This window comes from Bufo bufo, chromosome 4, assembly GCF_905171765.1.
Source record: "Bufo bufo chromosome 4, aBufBuf1.1, whole genome shotgun sequence".
In the NCBI taxonomy this organism is placed as follows: Eukaryota; Metazoa; Chordata; class Amphibia; order Anura; family Bufonidae; genus Bufo; species Bufo bufo.
The window spans coordinates 331933217-331946251 of record NC_053392.1 but is presented as its reverse complement, the minus strand read 5'-3'; positions in this window follow the sequence as shown (position 1 = coordinate 331946251).

Below are 13035 nucleotides of genomic sequence, written 5' to 3'. Positions count from 1 at the left end.
TCTATGAAATGCATAGACTAGGCACACGTTAACCACTGAACACCATTCTGCAGTTCATACATAGATGCAACCTATCAAAGTATGTGGGTGCAGTGCCCTTATGAAGCGACCAGTACTATAAATGATGTTACATATTTTGAATTATGGCCCAAGAGATTCAGGTTTCATCTCCACAACCTACATAGAAGATTGTGTAAGTTTATAATTATGTTGGTCTATCTTTCTAGGTCCTAAGTTATGACCTGCTGAGCTCACATCAATTAGCGGCCACTGCATTATCAGTGTCTACATTCAGTATGCTTTGGTCATTTGCCCCTTGGGATGTCTGTTTCTTTTTTGTAACAGACACTTCATTGCAATTGAATCACCTACAGTAGAATACAGAGCAAAAAAGAGAACTGCATTAGGCCATTTGACTCAATGTGGTTTTCAATGCATCTGTTTCAGGCAAAACAAGAAGTATATCCAAAAAAGAGTCGTGCAAGTCCATCTTTTATACTGTTGTTGCCAAGGCATAACTTGTAGGTCCTAGACCCCAGTGCAAAATCTTTAAAGGCACTTTTACCCGGGCTGAGAGAGAACAGGTAACGTTCGGGGGTGTAAAGGGTCGAATGATCATTACTACGATTGTTTGTCTACATACAGTTTCCTTTTTTGTAGGATGATGTGCCATTGACAAACATGGATTTTAAGTGCCACACAAAAGATGTGCACCATTACAATGAGCAATTATTAAGAACATTTTTTGTACCAATGAGCATCCCTGATAATTGCCTTAGGGCTCGTTCACATGGACTTTTTTTGCGTTCCACATACGGTCCATATACGGAACCATTCATTTCAATAGTTCCGCAAAAAAACTGAATGTACTCCGTATGCTTTCCGTTTCCTTATTTCCATTTTTCTGTTCCATTGAAAGATACAACATGTCCTATTAAAAACAGAGCCCGGAAACTATAGCCCGGTAAGTTTAACATCCATCGTGGGTAAATTGTTTGAAGGTTTTCTAAGAGATGCTATCTTGGAGTACCTCAATGAAAATAAGCAAATAACGCCATATCAGCATGGCTTCATGAGGGATCGGTCATGTCAAACTAATTTAATCAGGTCTATGAGGAGGTAAGTTCTGTATATGGGTAAGTAACTGGCTCAGTGATAGAAAACAGAGGGTGGTTATTAACGGTACACACTCAGATTGGGTCACTGTGGCTAGTGGGGTACCTCATGGGTCAGTATTGGGCCCTATTCTCTTCAATATATTTATTAACTCTCTTGTAGAAGGCTTGCACAGTAAAAGATCAATTTTTGCAGATGACACTTAACTGTGTAAAGTAATTTACACAGAAGAGGACAGTATACTGCTACAGATGGATCTGGATAGATTGGAGGCTTGGTTAGAGAAGTAGCAGATGAGGTTTAACACTGACAAATGTAAGGTTATGCACATGGGAAGGGGTAATGCAAGTCATCCGTACATACTAAATGGTAAAACACTGGGTAACACTGACATGGAAAAGGATCTAGGAATTTTAATAAACAGCAAACTAAGCTGTAAAAACCAGAGTCAGGCAACTGCTGCCAAGGCCAATAAGATAATGGGTTGCATCAAAAGGGGCATAGATGCCCGTGATGAGAACATAATCCTACCACTTTACAAATCGCTAGTCAGACCACACATGGAGTACTGTGTACAGTTCTGGGCTCCTGTGAACAAGGCAGACATAGCAGAGCTGGAGAGGGTCCAGAGGAGGGCAACTAAAGTAATAACTGGAATGGGGCAACTACAGTACCCTGAAAGATTATCAACATTAGGGTTATTCACTTTAGAAAAAAGACGACTGAGGGAAGATCTAATTACTATGTATAAATATATCAGGGGTCAGTACAGAGATCTCTCCCATCATCTATTTATCCCCAGGACTGTCACTGTGACGAGGGGACATCCTCTGCGTCTGGAGGAAAGAAGGATTGTACGCAAACATAGAAGAGGATTCTTTACGGTAAGAGCAGTGAGACTATGGAACTCTCTGCCTGAGGAGGTGGTGATGGTGAGTACAATAAAGAAATTCAAGAGGGGCCTGGATGTATTTCTGGAGTGTAATAATATTACAGACTATAGTTACTAGAGAGGGGTCATTGATCCAGGGAGTTATTCTGATTGCCTGATTGGAGTCGGGAAGGAATTTTTTTCCCCTTAAGTGGAGAAAATTGGCTTCTACCTTACAGTTTTTTCTTTACCTTCCTCTGGATCAACTTGCAGGATAACAGGCCGAACTGGATGGACAAATGTCTTTTTTCGGCCTTATATACTATGTTACTATGTAAAAGGATCAGTGCTAGTCCCCTACCTACAGTGTGCCATTAACAGTAAAGATGTTTTGTCATGTGGCTCAGTGGCTTTTGGTATCTCTCAGGCATAAGGGCCCAGGTGCAACAGTTACCTCTGCATCCCTTATAGAGACACCAGTTTCCTGTTTTTGGCATTCATTTCTTAACCTACTGTATTGCTGAACATCAACATAACATGCTGTCCCATAATATCACATGAACATCATGGTCCGCCCCCTATTTTTGACATACACATTAGATTGTCGGCTAACTTTAGAACTGTGCCTGCAAATAAGTTGCATAAATCTGAATACAGATAATAATGCTTTTTATAACTAGGGAAAATAAATAATTGGCCAAGTTTTCTAGTGCCCACTCTCTCCAATTAGTTATACTGCCGATATTACAGAAGTATATGGTCAATGGAACAAGTTGGCTAAATGAGCATGTTATAACTTTGAAGGAGGTGAGGCAAGTGGCTGCCAAACACATCTAGCAATGCTATTCTAAAGGTATCCATACACATTTCATTTTGGCATCACCCACTGATCTAATGTGTACAGTTCTGACCTGAACTTTATTATGCACGATTTTTTGTTCCCAACATTAAAGAGGACCTTTCACTAGAATAAAACATCTAAACTAACTATACAGACATGGAGAGCGGCGTCCAGGGATCTCCCTGCACTTACTATTATCCCTGGGCGCCGCCCCGTTCTCCCGGTATAGCCTCCGGTATCTTCATAGTTAGGCTCCACCCAGGGGAACCTGCCGGCGTCTCATTCTCCCAGGCTGTAGCGCTGGCCAATCACAGCGCTCAGCTCATAGCCTGAGAGAAAAAAAAGCCTCTCAGGTTATGAGCTGAGCGCTGTGATTGGCCAGCGCTACAGCATGGGAGAATGAGACACCTGGAGGTTCCCCTGGGTGGAGCCTAACTATGAAGATACCGGAGGCTATACCGGGAGAACGGGGCGGCGCCCAGGGATAATAGTAAGTGCAGGGAGATCCCTGGACGCCGCTCTCCATGTCTGTATAGTTAGTTTAGATGTTTTATTCTAGTGAAAGGTCCTCTTTAAGTCATTGCAAAGTCTTATTTCCCTTTTCTATTTGAAAAACATGGCCAAACTTGACAAAGTTGAATGTTGGGTGGAATTGCTGTATAACGAAGAGCTATCTAAAGTTTACCCAATAGCATTGGATGTGTTACGATCTATCCTGTTCACTCCCTTTTTTTTTTTTTTTTACATTGGAGGACAGTAAAGTAGTGCCTATAGATCTTGACACCTTTAATAGGGACTGTCATGGTATATTCAGTACTGCAATTTGCCTCTGATTTGGGGTGCAATGTTTGCCACAGTTGTAGAACAGTTGCATCAGATTCACATATCCCATAGACCAGTGATGGCGAACCTATGGCACGGGTGCCAGAGGCGGCACTCAGAGCCCTCTCTGTGGGCACCCGCACTGTGAAAAAAGTCTATGGTGTACCAATATGCCTTAGACTTTTCCTGCCATTCATCAGCGCAGGGTGCACTATGAACAGCACAGGAAGCGGACTGAATGTAGGCAGGCTTTAATAGCTAAATGATAAAGTACATGGAATATATACTATATTGAACTATAGTATTCAGGTTAGATTGCCGTGTTGGCACTTTACGATAAATAAGTGGGTTTTGGGTTGCAGTTTGGGCACTCGGCCTCTAAAAGGTTCGACATCACTGCTATAGACTATGGATTGTAACTTCCACATAACAGTTGCTGACACTACTGTTGTGCTACTAAAGGTCTGTGACTCTCTATGAAGCCCCAGTCATATGATGAGCCTCCATTTTATTGCCATTGTGATTTCTGGTGGCCCAAACCTAATTTGTGACTGTTAAAATCCCACATATAGGTTTGTATTTGTATTTCTAGAAAATGATTTGCTGTAATTATTTCCTGCATACTGTATCAACTAAATTGACTTAGAAGAAACCAAAGAGGCATTATGCACATCGAGGAGATTATAAGTCACTGGTCTTTGTAACTACTGGCAAATTTCCAGAGCTTTAATCTTTTTTTCTTACCTCAAAGTCTTATAATTGATGTGATGACATTATAAGCCGATTTGTGAGGCCGTTCATAAATCACTAGTTATACAGGATCATAAATGTCTACATATCAGGTGTCAAAACACCCTCAACTACAGGTATGATTATCTTGTGATGGAATGCTGAACTGCAAGGAACATACTACACCTTACGAGAATTAGGAAACAATCTTTCACTTTACTCAGTCATGTCTCTAGTCGAGACATTGTAAGTGATCTGTATTTTTTTCATCCACCTTCCCCAAGAATGTCTTTACTCACCTAATATTCTGTATTACTGACTACTAAAATCACAAGCTTCACTTCCTTAAAGTAAAACAAAACATATTTTATATATATGTCTAATGTTATTTTAGTCAGATCTTCTATTATTCATGTAGATCTTTAACAATATGCATGAAAAAAACTAGATAGTCGTAACAATGCAACTGACATCACAAGAAATTATTTCCTAAAGAATAACTTATCTTAGGCTACTTTCACACTAGCGTTCGGGGCTCCGCTTGTGAGTTCCGTTTGAAGGCTCTCACAAGCGGCCCCGAACGGATCCGTCCAGTCCTAATGCATTCTGAGTGGATGCGGATCCGCTCAGAATGCATCAGTCTGGCACCGTTTGTCCTCCGCTCCGCTCCGCTCCGCTCAGCAGGCGGACACCTGAACACTGCTTGCAGCGTTCGGGTGTCCGCCTGGCCGTGCGGAGGCAAACGGATCCATCCAGACTTACAATGTAAGTCAATGGGGACGGATCCGTTTGAAGTTGACACAATATGGTGCAATTTCAAACGGATCCGTCCCCCATTGACTTTCAATGTCAAGTCAAAACGGATCCGTTTGCATTATCATGAACAAAAAAAAAATTTATTTTTTATTTTTTTGTTCATGGTAATGCAAACGGATCCGTTCTGAACGGATCTAAGCGTTTGCATTATAGGAGCGGATCCGTCTGTGCAGATACCAGACGGACCCGCTCTGAACGCAAGTGTGAAAGTAGCCTAAGGGGTCAGCCAAAGCTTTTTTGGGGACATTTATCATCACCCTACCCCCGTTTTATAGTGAAAAAAACTTCAAACCCTGTTTTTGCAACTTTGTGAATGCCATTATGACAAAAAATTTGGATGCGTGTTTCTACGTTGCCCTTGCCACTTTCTGAAAAGGGGGCATTGCGAGGGTGATAAGGGGGCAAGACTAGTAGGCCTGGCACATTTATCTTCATTTACACCAGTTTCCTGGAGTAAATTAGAACAGAAATCTACTGTAGCAAGGAGATGCTAGATTTCAGTTTAGGTGTATGAGATGCTGTAGGTTTCAGTTCAGGCCGTTGGCGTATGCGCTTAATAAATGAGGAGTCCTCTGCCTCACCATAACTAGGGCACATCCTCTAGCAGCACAGGGGAGATCAAGACCAGAATAGAAGATGCTGGTCTTGATAAATATCCCCCTTTAAGAACTTGTAGAGGAAGATTTATGAAGACCGACATGTTCTACGTGGTCTTGATATCCCTTGCGCTATCGGAGGATGCGCTTAATTTTTGGTCGCCCTCATCGTAAATTAGGTGCATCCTCCAGCAAACCATGGGGGTCATACACAAGCACATATATGGCACTTTTGTGGTGTATATCTGGCGCAGATTCTGTTGTATGCCGTGTTGCGTCAGAATCTGCAACTTCCTCCTCACTCACGACAAGTCTAAAAAAGCATGGGCGGGGAAGGATACAGGCTGGTAGACCCATCTCATTCATAATTTTCTGTGCCTGGTTTAGGAGTAGAAAATGGACTAAATGTAAGCCAGCTAGGAAGCTATCTTATATTTAGAATTGGTGGTGGATACGCTGAAGTTATATAGAGGCCAGGACCGCCAGTGCAGAGGCTGATTAACACCAGCATCTAAAATGCCACTCCTAATAAATGTGCCCCCATGTGCCTAAACTGAAACCTATGGCAGCTCCAAGCTGCCATAGAGTTCAGTCCTTCTTTACGCAAGAGAACAACCATAAAAGGAGATAGATGTTCTGGGCCCGCTGCCCTGCCCCCTTCCCACCCTTGGCATGCCTCCTCTTTGAAAATGGCAAGGGCGGCATATAAATGTGTCCACCCCATAGTTTCTTGACTGATCAAGAACTTCAATGGCTATCCTACAATATAGTCCTGCCTATAACCATCCCTTTATTTTTAACCAGATTGCTCATCTTGGGCTACTAGACATACTCAGTATCTGTTTCCAGGGTGTATTAGACTGAACATTTTATCCAAAGGACATGAAATGAGATTTATCACTTATCTATGGTCAATTTTGATTTAAAACAGAGATGTCAGTTTCATATGCTATCCTTTATTAAAGCTGCAAGTCCATATACCTTAAATACAGAATGACTCAAAAAAACAATGCAACATTTGGCAACAAGGAGCTCCAAAAGAATTCATCAGCCCCATACATTATGAATCTGGTGTATTGATAAGAAGAGTACTCTTCTGCTTCTCTTCGCCTCCCTCTCGCCCTTTAGGGGTGTAATGAATTCTGAAAATTTTATCAAAAACTGAGGCAAAATAATGTGTATTAGGACCTCCCAACTGTTCCCCAATTTCAGGTTTAACCAAGTATTGGACGTGTTGGCATGTATTAGCCTCTGTTCTGTGGGCTGATATGCTATTGCAAGAAATGTTTGACCACAACTTGTGTCCCTCTCCCCATTTAATAAACTTGTACACTGAGCATGAATGTGTAGGGAGAGGTCATGGTAGACTAAAAGCCAATAGGAATGCTACTGTATGTGTCTATTCAGCTTTAGGGTGTGTCGGCAGGGAAAAGAACTGCACACTGTGACTGTTTGACATAAAACTGTATACCAGATATTACCAGAGGTAATAACGTATTTCCCAACATAGCGCCCCTCATTTCCATAAATGTAATAGCAAAATTAGTGTTCCCTTCCTTCCACAGACCTACAAAATATATGCTATAGGTCTGAGAATCTTAATTTTTTTTTTAGTATTTCCCTTTATTTCAAGGTCAGTGGAGATGGCAGTTGATGGAAATAAAATGAAATTTAGAAACCATGGGGGAATTTATCATGAGAAGAATATATGAAGTCAGTTTTGCTTGAGTCTGAATTGTCTTACCTTATGTCACATTTATCAAATGTCACATGTTATCTAATACATTTGTCTCATCCTTAGGCCTCTTTCACGCGACTTTTTTTTTTTTACGGGCTGTTTTTTGAGTTCCGTATATGGTCCATATACGGAACCATTCATTTCAATGGTTCCGCAAAAAAACGGAATGTACTCCGTATGCATTCCGTTTCCGTATTTCCGTTCCGTTGAAAGATAGAACATGTCCTATTATTGTCCGAAAATCCCATTCTGTGGCTCCATTCAAGTCAATGGGTCTGCAAAAAAACGGAACACATACGGAAATGCATCTGTATGTCTTCCGTATCCGTTCCATTTTTGTGGAACCATCTATTGAAAATTTTATGCCCAGCCCAATTTTTACTATGTAATTATATGCCATACGTAAAAACGGAATGGAAAAACGGAACAGAAATGAAAATAAAAACAGAACAACGGATCCATGAAAAACGGACCGCAAACACTAAAAAAGCCATTCGGTCATGTGAAAGAAGCCTTAAGCCTAACACTTTTATCTGAAAACTACTGCAGTTTTCCTACTGCACCCTCCTACTGGAGTTAAATTGCGACTTTTTAAAACATCTCAATGATAAATCTGCAGTGAAACTCATTAACGTCCACTTTCCCACAACTTAATTCAAAACTGGAGTGAGAGTGGGGTATAAAAATACAAGTGAGCCCAAAAAGTCGCAAAAGCCCCATTTTGCCACTTTTTGAAGCCAGTTTTCTGAAGTAAAGGTGTGATAAGTCAGGGTTCATGACCAGTGATGGCCAGTTCGCCGTGTTCACCCGCAAACACATGCGAGCTGCCATCTTAACTGACAAGTCCGACGATGCACAGGTAAGTCCTTACCTGTGCCTGTGGGTGAGCCGGTCTGAAATGAAATGCGGTCTCCGGGTGCAGGCAGTTCCGAGAACAGCCTGATGAAGGCCACCGGAGGCTGTTCTCTGAACTGCCTGCTACCGGTGACCGCATTTCATTTCAGACTGGCTCGCGGCGTAGGCACAGGTAAGGACTTACCTGTGCATCGCTGGACTTGTCAGTTAAGATGGCAGCTCGCATGTGTTCACGGGCGAACACGGTGAACTGGCCATCACTGTTCATGACCATATTGCTGTATCAGGCGCAGATATTTCTGATGGCACCCCTGTACAACAGTTGTCTGGCCTATTAGCCAACAATCCCCATGGTCTTATCCTGTGCCCCATAAAAAAAAAAACTGTCAATGGTCCTGCTGTGCCCATGCTGCTGCCCATTCCCAGCTAGTTTTAGTTTATACCGGACTTGGAAGTGAATTGGATCTGTAACCGCTAATTAAAGGCTTCAGCTGTTAAATCCCGTGTGGAAAAACCTCAGGATAGTACAGTCCCAGCAAAGTGTATGAGGTTACACAAATCGAATGTACACTTTGCGGATTGTTTCCATGCGGAAACGGACCTGCATTGCGGATTTCCAAATCGGCAGCATGTCAATTATTTTTGAGGTTTTAGATGCGGATTTCATCCTTTTTAAATTGCAAAACTGCAACTAATCGGCACCAAAATACGCAATTAGGAATTACAGATTTTGGTACTGATATGGTGTAGAAATGCACATAAATCCGCACGGAAATTCGTGCGGATCTTATGTGCCTTCACCCGCGCTCATGTGCAGGTATCCTTGGGATTATTGGGGTTTTCCACTCCTAGGCTGAACAACCCCTTTAATGTCCAGCTACACATGACATATATTGTGGAGGAAAATCTGTGACAAATCCCCTGAAAATTCTTCATGAGTTATATGTGGATGTTAACACGGATTTGCACAACATTTTTTTTAGAATCACATTCACTTTGCTGATACTGTAAACACTGAGGATTTCCTTCACGCAATTCCACTGCAGAAAACCCACAGTATATATGCCACATGTGGCCTCATTCACACAGACGGGTGTATAACAAGATTTTTGAAGTGCAGTGCAGAGTGTGCAAGTAAATGTTTTTTTAACCACTTCCCATCTGGGCCATTTGCCCCCTTCCTGACCAGGCCAAATTTTGCAAAACTGACATATCTCACTTTATGTGGTAATAACTTTGGAACGCCTTTATTTATCCAAGTCATTCAGAGATTGTTTTCTCGTGACACATTGTACTTCATGATAATCATAAATTTGAGTCAAAATATTTCACCTTTATTTATGAAAAAATCCCAAATTTACCCAAAAATTTGAAAAATTCACAATTTTCTAAATTTCAATTTCTCTGCTTCTAAAACAGAAAGTGATACCTCATAAAATATTTATTACTCAACATTCCCCATATGTCTACTTTATGTTGGCATCATTTTGGAAATGTCATTTTATTTTTTTAGGACTTTAGAAGGCTTAGAAGTTTAGAAGCAATTCTTCAAATTTATAAGAAAATTGCCAAAACCCACTTTATAAGGACCAGTTCAGGTCTGAAGTCACTTTGTGGGGCTTACATAGTGGATACCGCCATAAATGACCCCATTGTAGAAACTACACCCCTCAAGGTATTCAAAACCGATTTTACAAACTTTGTTAACCCTTTAGGCGTTCCACAAGAATTAAAGGAAAATGGAGATCAAATTTTTAAATTTCACTTTTTTGGCAGATTTTCCATTTTAATCAAATTTTTTCTTTAACACATCGATGGTTAACAGCCAAACAAAACTCAATATTTATTACCCAGATTCTGCGGTTTACAGAAACACCCCACATGTGGTCATAAACTGCTGTATGGGCACACGGTAGGGCGCAGAAGAAAAGGAACTCCACATGGTTTTTAGATGCCATGTCCCATTTGAAGCCCCCTGATGCACCCTTACAGTAGAAACTCCCAAGAAGTGACCCCATTTTGGAAACTAGGGGATAAGGTGCCAGTTTTATTATTACTATTCTTGGGTACATATGATTTTTTGATCATTCATTATAACACTTTATGGGGCAAGGTGACCAAAAAATTGGTTGTTTTAGCACAGTTTCTATTTATTTATTTTTACAGCGTTCACCTGAGGGGTTCAGTCAAGTGACATTTTTATAGAGCAGATCGTTACGGACGTGGCGATACCTAATATGTATACTTTTTCTCATTTATTAAAGTTTTACACAATAATAGCATTTTTGAAACAAAAAAATAATGTTTTAATGTGTCCATGTTCTGAGAGCTATAGTTTTTTTTATTTTTTGAGAGATTTTCTTATGTAGGGGCTCATTTTTTGCGGGATGAGGTGACGGTTTTATTGGTACTATTTTGTGGGACATACGCGTTTTTGATCACTTGGTGTTGCACTTTTTGTGATGCAAGGTGACAAAAATTGCTTGTTTTGACAGTTTTTTTTTTTTACGGTGTTCATCCGAGGGGTTAGGTCATGTGATATTTTTATAGAGCTGGTTTTTACAGATGCGGCAATACCTAATATGTCTACTTTTTTAATTTTTTCTATTTTTAATTTTTTTTTTTCATTCCTTACTTGGGGACTTTTTTTTTTTTACATGTGAAACTTTTTTTTATTTTTTTATTTTCAACCTTTTATTTTTATTTTTTTTATTTTACACTTTTCGTCCCCCATAAGGTCATACAAGACCTCTGGGGGACATTTACTTCACTTTTTTTTTTTCACAGTTGATTTCTCCTGTAACTGGGGCTGACATAGTAGCCCCAGTTACAGGACAAATGCACCCCTATAGAGGCTGTACAGCAGCAATCCTGCGCTGTACAGCCTCACAGCAGGGCTGATCGAGGTCTCTGAGAGACCTCACACAGCTCCTGCACACTCCGGTCACGGCTGTCACATGACCGCCGGGCCGGAACAGGAAGCGCTGTGTCTGCAGCGATCTAGAAGGCAGGGACACCTGGGCACTGTCCCTGCCTTGTCTTAGGGTTGCCCTGCTGTCACTGACAGCGGGCAACCCGATTAGCAGCTGCACGATTAGTGTGCAGCTGCTATTTCTGAAAAGACGTTTTAAAACAGAAATAGACGTCCACCCATAGGACGTTTATATCCTATGGGCGGACGTGAAGTGGTTAAGCAAACACATTTAGCATGTTCATTCTTATATTACCAAATATATGGCAACATACAAATAACTCACCTTAACTAATTGTGGTATTATTAGCACTAGTCTAACAGTAACTGAAAGAGCAATGGAATGCAATATAGATCTGTCATTTGAATCTCTCAGTAGTAATTAATAGCTACAAATAAAGTTTTCTATTTCGATGAATCATACAAAATTTCCCATTTCTAATGAATATGAATGGAGAGGCCAGTAAGTGTCTATTTGTTCTGAGAAGAGTCACATACTGAAATAAGGAAGTCTACTACAAGAAAACACACTCTACAGCCTGTGACTCTGAATCACATGGCATGCATTGTCATGGTTTGTTCTGACAGATTTTGCATCCAAAGAAAAGTCCCAGAAGAGCTCTTATACATGTCCATAAGAATTCTTATACATGTCCAGAACTCTTATACATGTCCAGAGGAACTATTATACATGTCCAGCAGAACTCTTATACATGTCCAGAAGAACTCTAATACATGTCCAGAAGAGCTCAAATACATGTCCCGAAGAGCTCAAATACATGTCCAGAAGAGCTCTTATACATGTCCAGAAGAACTCTTATACATAGTATAATAGTATATAAGGCCGAAAAAAGACATTTGTCCATCCAGTTCAGCCTGTTATCCTGCAAGTTGATCCAGAGGAAGGCAAAAAAAAAAAAAACTGAGGTTGAAGCAAATTTTCCCTAAGGGGAACAAAATTCCTTCCCGACTCCAATCAGGCAATCAGAATAACTCCCTGGATCAATGACCCATCTCTAGTAGCTATAGCCTGTAATATTATTACGCTCCAGAAATACATCCAGGCCCCTCTTGAATTCCTTTATTGTATTCACCATCACCACCTCCTCAGGCAGAGAGTTCCATAGTCTCACTGCTCTTACCGTAAAGTATCCTCTTCAATGTTTGTGTACAAACCTTCTTTCCTCCAGACGCAGAGGATGTCCCCTCGTCACAGTCACAGTCCTGGGGATAAATAGATGATGGTAGAGATCTCTGTACTTCCCCCTGATATATTTATACATAGTAATCAGATCTCCCCTAAGTCGTCCTTTTTTTTAAGTGAATAACCCTAAAGTTGATAATATTTCAGGGTACTGTAGTCCCCCTATTCCAGTTATTACTTTAGTTGCCCTCCTCTGAACCCTCTCCAGCTCTGCTATGTCTGCCTTGTTCACAGGAGACAAGAACTGTACACAGTACTCCATGTGTGGTCTGACTAGTGATTTGTAAAGTTGTAGGACTATGTTCTCATCACGGGCATCTATGCCCCTTTTGATGCAACCCATTATCTTATTGGCCTTGGCAGCAGCTGCCTGACACTGTTTTTTACTGCTTAGTTTGCTGTTTATTAAAATCCCTAGGTCCTTTTCCATGTCAGTGTTACAGAGTGTTTTACCATTTAGTATGTACGGGTGATTT